General features: G+C 48.4%; 1 protein-coding gene across 7 annotated transcripts in view; it reads left to right on the top strand.

Moving 5' to 3' along the window:
* Window positions 1-3,349: 3,349 nt before the first annotated feature.
* HIPK3 (homeodomain interacting protein kinase 3) overlaps window positions 3,350-6,957 on the top strand; it is a 100,487-nt gene continuing 96,879 nt past the window's right edge. For 4 of the 7 annotated variants that reach the window (XM_032283629.1, XM_032283628.1, XM_032283630.1 and 1 more), the window contains exon 1: window positions 3,350-3,989. The gene's annotated coding sequence lies outside the window, so the exon portion shown is untranslated. Of the gene's footprint in view, window positions 3,990-4,059; window positions 4,783-6,957 lie in introns of those variants that run through there. The other 3 variants (XM_032283631.1, XM_032283627.1, XM_032283632.1) reach the window with 3 other exon arrangements.

The raw sequence follows: 6,957 nt of genomic DNA, 5'->3' as shown, positions 1-6,957 counted from the left end.
GTGATTCCCCCACCTCAGCTTCCCAAAGTGCTGGGATTACAGGTGTGAGCTATCACACCCTCTCCCTAACCTGCATTTTTGAGAGATTTTAGCGCTACAAGAAATTTTCCTTAAAAAGGAAAAACCCTCAAACTTTATAAAATAGCTAAATTAGGGGCTTAGGGAAATTATCTATATGTTTGTGTTCAGAATAGATTTGAAGCCCGAGCTTGGTGGCTCACACCTGTAATCCCAGCACTTTGGGAGGCTGAGGTGGGCGGGTCACTTGAGGCCAGGAGTTCCAGACCACCCTGGCCAAAATGGTGAAACCCCATCTCTATACTAATACAAAAAATTAGCCAGTTGTGGTGGTGCGTGCCAGTAGTCCCAGCTAGGTGGGAGGCTGAGGTGGATGGACCCCTTCAGCCCGGGAAGTTGAGGCTTCGGTGAGTGGAGATGACACCACTGTACTCCAGCCTGGATAACAAAGTTAGACAGTCAAAAAAAAAAAAATAAAAAAAGAGAAAAAAAAAAAAGAAAAAACTGAGGGGGAAGTGATTAGAGGTAATTAGGTTAGGAGACAATAGTGGAGGAGGGCTGGAATTAATCATTTACTTATTTTGCAACATTTACTAAGGTCTTGCTACAAGTCAGGCACTGTATTAGGCATTCACAATGTAATGGTTTAAAAAAATGCTGAGATCACCGAGCGCGGTTCAAGCCTGTAATCCCAGCACGTTGGGAGGCAGAGGCGGGCGGATCACAAGGTCAGGAGATCCGGACTATTCTGGCCAACATGGTGAAATGCTGTCTCTTAAAATACAGAAAATTAGCTGGGCGTGGTGGTGCGCCCGTAGTCACTGCTACTCGGGATGCTGAGGCAGGGGATTCTCTTGAACCGGGAGGTGGAGGTTGCAGTGAGCAGAGATCGCGCCACTACACTGCAGCCTGGCGACAGAGCAAGACTCCGCCTCAAAAAAAAAAAAAAAAAAAAAAAAAAAAAAGATGATATCGGGCGCCGCTGGCTCACGCCTGTAATCCTAGCACTTTGGGAGGCCGAGGTGGGCAGATCATGAGGTCAAGAGATCGAGATCATCTTGGCCAACATGGTGAAACCTGGTCTCTATTAAAAATACAAAAATTAGCCGGGCGTGGTGGCGCGCTCCTGAAGTCCCAGCTACTCGAGAGGCTGAGGCAGTAGAGTTGCTTGAACCCAGGAGGCGGAGGCTGCAGTGAGCCGAGATGGTGCCACTTCAGTCTAATCTGGCGTCAGAGCGAGATTCCGTCTAAAACAAAACAAAAACAACATCAAAAAGGTGAGTGAATCCCCTCCTAGAATGCATAGTGTAGTGAGTAGCGCTAAAATCTCTCAAAAATGCAGGTTAGGGAGAGGGTGTGATAGCTCACACCTGTAATCCCAGCACTTTGGGAAGCTGAGGTGGGGGAATCACTTGAGCTAAGGAGTTCCAGGCTGCAGTGAGCCGTGATTTCGCCACCACACTCCAGCCTGGGTGATAGAGTAAGATCTTGCCTCTAAAAAATAAATTTTAACATACAGGTGATAGAAAGGAAAATTAATCCTTGTTCCTGATTTCTGCCTCTGCATAGATGTAGCAATGCCACAAATACAGGCAATGGAAGCCTTCCATTACAGATGGCTTCGTCTGCAAAAATTCTGAAAATTTGAAGTTCTAGTGGAATAGTTTCCCTGTTCCTCCTGATAGATTTTTCTACTATTGTTACTTTCTCCTTTGAGTAATGATTTTATCCTCTTTGGTTCTTTTGAGTATTTCTTAAAAAAAAAAATACGTAACGAAATAGAGAAAAGGAATGGCATAGGCAGCTATCTCTCTGAAAGCCAGCCATTGTTTTGTTCTTCTATATTGGAAGCCTTTTCAACTGGTTATCCTCCCTAATTTGAAAATAACTGTCATTGAAAAGTGTTATTTCCAGTGGCCTCAGGGCATACTGTCCTCTCTCTTTTAATTTTCGAGGAGTAATCTCACTCTGTCGTCCAGGTTGGAGTGCAGTGGCACGATCTCGGCTCGCTGCAACCTCAGCCACCCGGGTTCAAGCGATTCTCATGCCACAGCTTCCAGAGTAGCTGGGACTATAGGTGCCCGCCACCATGCCCAGCTAATTTTTGCATTTTTAGTAGAGACCGGGTTTCACTATGTTGGCCAGCCTTGTCTCAAACTCCTGACCTCAGGTGGTCCGCCCGCCTCGGCCTCCCAAAGTGCTGGGATGACAGGTGCGGGCCACCGCACCCGGCCTCCTTCCTCTCTGAAACGCTTTCTCTAAAATGCTCTTCCCGGTTTGAAGAGCAGCAAAGATTAAATGTGTCTTATTATACATGCAGCAATTTGCCACTCCCTTTGCCCTGCCCCAGTTACTGCAATAGAAAATGTCTGGGGATAAATACATCTGTGGTAAATTCAATCTTCCTAGTGAAGATTATGAAGGAAACAGAAAGGACACTTCCATTCCAGAGAGAAAGGTGTTTGTTTCCCAAAAGGTTAGACATTGATTCAGAACAAAGGGAACCTGAGGAAACGGGTATTAAAGAAAATTAACTCAATGTGAGGTATTACAAGGCCATTTGTTTCCTAGGGAAAAATAAGAAAGAAAGAAGGGGTGGAGACACGGGCTTTGCTGTATAACCTTGGTCATGTCACCTAAACTTCTTTGAACTCCTGAATAACAGTTGGGACCAAGGATCGCAAAGGTTCTTTCATTCCTAAAATTCCATGGTTTCACGATTACGTGAGTTGAAACGGGCCATTCTGTTGATTTCCTAATCTCCAGGAGGAAGGAAACTAGTCTTTGGGGGTTGAACTGACTAGTTTACTGGAGAATTACCAATGTGGAGGTGGGAGAACTTCACAATTACCGGGTTTCGGACAGTAGAGATGCTCTTGAAAAATTTCCAGGAGGACTTTCCCCCTGTCCTTTAACCTGGCTTTACAATTCTCTTCACTCTTTGCAACAGGGAAGCGGGCAGAACCTATTTTAGACTGAGGTAGTTCATTTGACTAAGCATTTTCCCTTTCCTTATTTTTGGACCCTTAACGACCAAGTGCCGAGAAACAGATCCTTAATTATGATTCTGGGATCTCGAAAGGCCTGTAAAATCCTGCTTCCGCATCTGAATCCTTTCTTTGGGTACTGGGATCTTTTTTTAAATGTGTATTTCTGGCGGAGGGGGCATGGAGTGAGGTTCAGAACGGTAGAGTGGGGCTGACAGATGCCTATTTGGCTGGAGGCTTGGCGTGTGGGACTCCGGGTCGGGGCCGGACGGGCAGCCAGGCGAGCTCCGGGCGACAAGGGCGCGGTTGCGGACTGGCGGGCGGACCCCGGGGAGGGGCTTCACGGAGGCGCCGCGACCGGAGCGGAGCGGAGCCGCTCGGGCTGGGCGCGCAGCGCTGCCAGGCGGGCGGTGGCGCTGCGGAGGCGGTGGCCGAGGCCTGCGGGCGCGGAGGAGGGGCCGGAGGCTGGGGCGGCTGGCGGCAGCTGCCTCAGTGACGACTGCCGGCATCGCGGCGACCTGAGGAGATCAAGCCGCGGGCCCCGCCGTCGTCGGCACTCCGGCTGTCTTCCTTCTCCGGTCCCGGCCGGGGCGTCAGGAATGGGCCCCAACCGCCGCGGGCCCCGCACCCTGCGTCGCCCGTAGGCCCCAGTAGCTGGAGGCCGGCTGGCCTCCCACTACCCCTCACCCCAGCCGAGCCGTCCCCACCCCAAATCCCCGGGAAGGAAGATGAGGGAGACGGGCCCGGCGCTTAGCAGCCAGAGCAGCAGTAGCAGCAGCAGCGGTCGAGGGAGGGTGTTTCGCCGTTTCCTCTCAGCCGCCAGGACAAGATGGCAGCGGCCGCGGAGAGGGGCTGAGCCTGGGCTGGGTGGTGCCGCCTGCTGAAGCGCCTGGCTCCCTGTCCCCGGCACGGCCCTGCGCCCCACCCCGGACATGCTCAGGGCTGCGGCCGCCCGAAGAGGAGAGAGCGCGGGCCTCTAGGAAGGTAAGGAGTCGAGCGAGGGGCGCTGCCACCCCTGGGTGGGGGGACCGGCTCCGGCCGCGGACTCCGCGGCCAGGTGTCCAGCAGACCCCAAACCTGACCCAACCCCTCCGGAGCGGTCCACACTCGTCGCGCGTCCCGTACCCCATCCTTATCCTCCGCGCTCTCGTGCTCCCAGTTTCCGCCCCAGCCTCCGCGGTGTGGCCGGGTTTGGGCCGCTCCCTGGAAGCCGGCGCCACGCCAGGCCCTGGGCTGCCGGACGCGGGGGCCGCAGCCTCCGGGAAGCCGCGCTTGGCCGGGGCCCGGGGGCCTCGGCCTCCCCCCGCCAAGGTTGCGCAACGGCTCTTCCCAGCAACCAAAGTTTTGTTTAGTCCCACGGGGAGCCTCTCTTCTCCCCTCCGCAGCCCTAGGCCGTAACTACAGAGACCTCTTTTCTTTCATTAAGGGGAACAAACACAAACACGGGCACGCACGCAGCTTGAGCACCCCAGCCGATGGCCGCGTCCCAGGCTTTGTGGCCCCGTCCCCAGCGTCGCGGAGCGGCGGGTTTGCAGGGTGTCAACTCTGGGGACGTGCGTGCGTGTGATTGTTGGGGAGGAGAAATGTGATCCGCCGCGCCGCGTCCCCAGCGGCGGCTGGAGGAAGGCGTGGCGGCCGCGCGGCGGGGCTGTTGCCGGCGTCTCTCGGTACGGTGGCTGCCGCCCGCTTCCCTTCGCCTCACTGGGAGAACTGGCGGAAAGACTTTGGATGAGAATGTCTGTTTTTCTGTTGTGAGGGAGACGGCTGTTGTAAAATGGTATGTGGCTCCAGGGGAAGCCTGTTTCTCCCCTAATCTCATCTCTGCTTGAGGAATTGCGCTGAAGAGCGTGTGCGTTAATTACCTTGGACTTGTTACAGAGTAGTCGTAACTCGTTCAGGCATAGAACAGTGTTTTCACAACCTCTTAACTGCCCTGTTAGGGAATTTGTCCACCTGTCAGTTCGCTGCTTCCAATTATAAGGGGCTTCTATTAGCAACAGCAAAAAATTTCAGATTATCATCCAGGTATAGGGAAAGCTCACAGTTGGCTCTATCGTCAACTTTGTTTGGATGTCTGTCTGGTACAGGGCTGGAAAAGTTAGCTGGCAAACCAGTCTGTGCGTGTGCTTTTGCGTACTTTCTAGTAGTTTGGAGATTCGCTGACACTTTTTCCCTTTTTGCTGTTTAGGTATTTGCTTTTAGCTGTAGCTTCTGAAGTGGGAGTACTTATATTCGAACCATTTCAGTTCATTTCAAAGGTTTAGTTGCTGGGCTCTTTAAAATTTTAAAACAGGTCTCCTTTCTGATCAAAATTTTGATGAAAAGCCTTGAGCAGTAACGGTGGGTTTTGTTTCCAAACTAAAACATTTTAATCCTATATTCTTATTTTTCAGAAGCTGGTAAAGTCTCACCATATGTTTGATAAGTCTAGATTCTGCTTATGTTTGCAAGTGCAGTGCTAATTTTATACAATGAGCAATGATAAGGTTTAGATAGGTCATGATTAAGCTTAGTATTTTAAGTAAACAAAATATGACTGACCTTTTTAAAAAAAGTTTTCATAGTTGTATTGATTACCTTACGCTTTCGTGCCATTTATCTGTAACTGAAAATTTTCCAGCCAGATACGGTTGTTTTAAGTCAATGAAATATTTCTTGGTGTATTTATCACTGAATTCATAAAATGTAGAGGACTCTTATTTATGAAATATAATGCTTAACCTGTTTGAGGTTTATTTTTCTTTTATTCTTTTGAAATTTACATATTTAAAATTTGTGTTAAGGCAGAAATGTGTTGAAATATTTATGTTTGGGCATTTTGGGTTTTTTTTTTTTTTTTTTTGTACTTACGGAAAAATTTGTTCCTTAAGTTCACCCCTTCCTTGCCCTACTCAAGGTGATCTCTTTTCTAAGAAAAAAATATTTGTGGAGAACCTTAGATTAAAACTGTTGTAAAAAAGTAAAATGAGTTTGAAATCTAGAACAGAACTGGCCATTAAGTGTTTCAACTTTTTATTTGGGCATTGCTGACTACAGTAGCTAAACATACATATTAGGCAAGCCGATCATAACATGGTAAGCCAGACTGAGTTTATTGTCAAAATACATTTTCCATTGAACTAGTCATTACCTTGCCTGTAAACCAGTCATTGGCTTTTGGGCATGGGGTTTTAGAGTCACATTAAAATGGATGGTTTACTTTACATGAGATACTTCTTGTAAACATGCTTGGAAAGAAGCTGTACATCATACTCTTAATTTTTTGGAAGTTCTGTCATGTGATACCATAAAATAGGGTGTAAATTACGGAGGTAGGTTGCTGTTGTAAGTATGGCATGGGCAGATAGATTTTTATTTTCTGTTACCTAGGCTGGAGTACAGTGGCTCGATCTCGGTTCACTGCAGCTTCTGTCTCCCGCGTTCAAGCAGTTCTCTGCCTCAGCCTCCTGAGAAGCTGGGATTATAAATACCCATTACCACGCCTGGCTAATTTTTGTATTTTTAGTAGGGCTGGGGTTTCACCATGTTGGCCAGGCTGGTCTTGAACTCCTGACCTCGTGATCCACTCACCCTGCCCTCCCAAAGTACTGGGATTATAGGTGTGAGCCACTGTACCCAGCTGGACACATAGATTTTTATGTTTAATGCAAGATATGGAGAGACTCCCTGCACCCCCTGCAACTTAAAAAAGCAGCAGCTATCAAATGACTTTTTTTGATTGAACTTTTGTTTTTAATATTTGTGCATGAACCTGAAAGCATATGGAAAGGAGGAAAGGGAAAATGTAAATTTCATAATGCTGCAGTATTATTTCTCAGACCTGATTCACATCCATTTCGTGGAATACTTGTTTGCATGTTATTTTTTATTTGAATGTTAGAATAACTTATCCTGGTAGCTTTTGAAGTTAACTTTATTTTAAAAGGTAAGAGAGTTAACTTATTAAATAATT

This window comes from Sapajus apella, unplaced genomic scaffold, assembly GCF_009761245.1.
Source record: "Sapajus apella isolate SASKATOON/1434 unplaced genomic scaffold, GSC_monkey_1.0 scaffold14, whole genome shotgun sequence".
NCBI lineage: Eukaryota > Metazoa > Chordata > Mammalia > Primates > Cebidae > Sapajus > Sapajus apella.
This window is presented reverse-complemented; position numbering and strand designations above follow the sequence as displayed.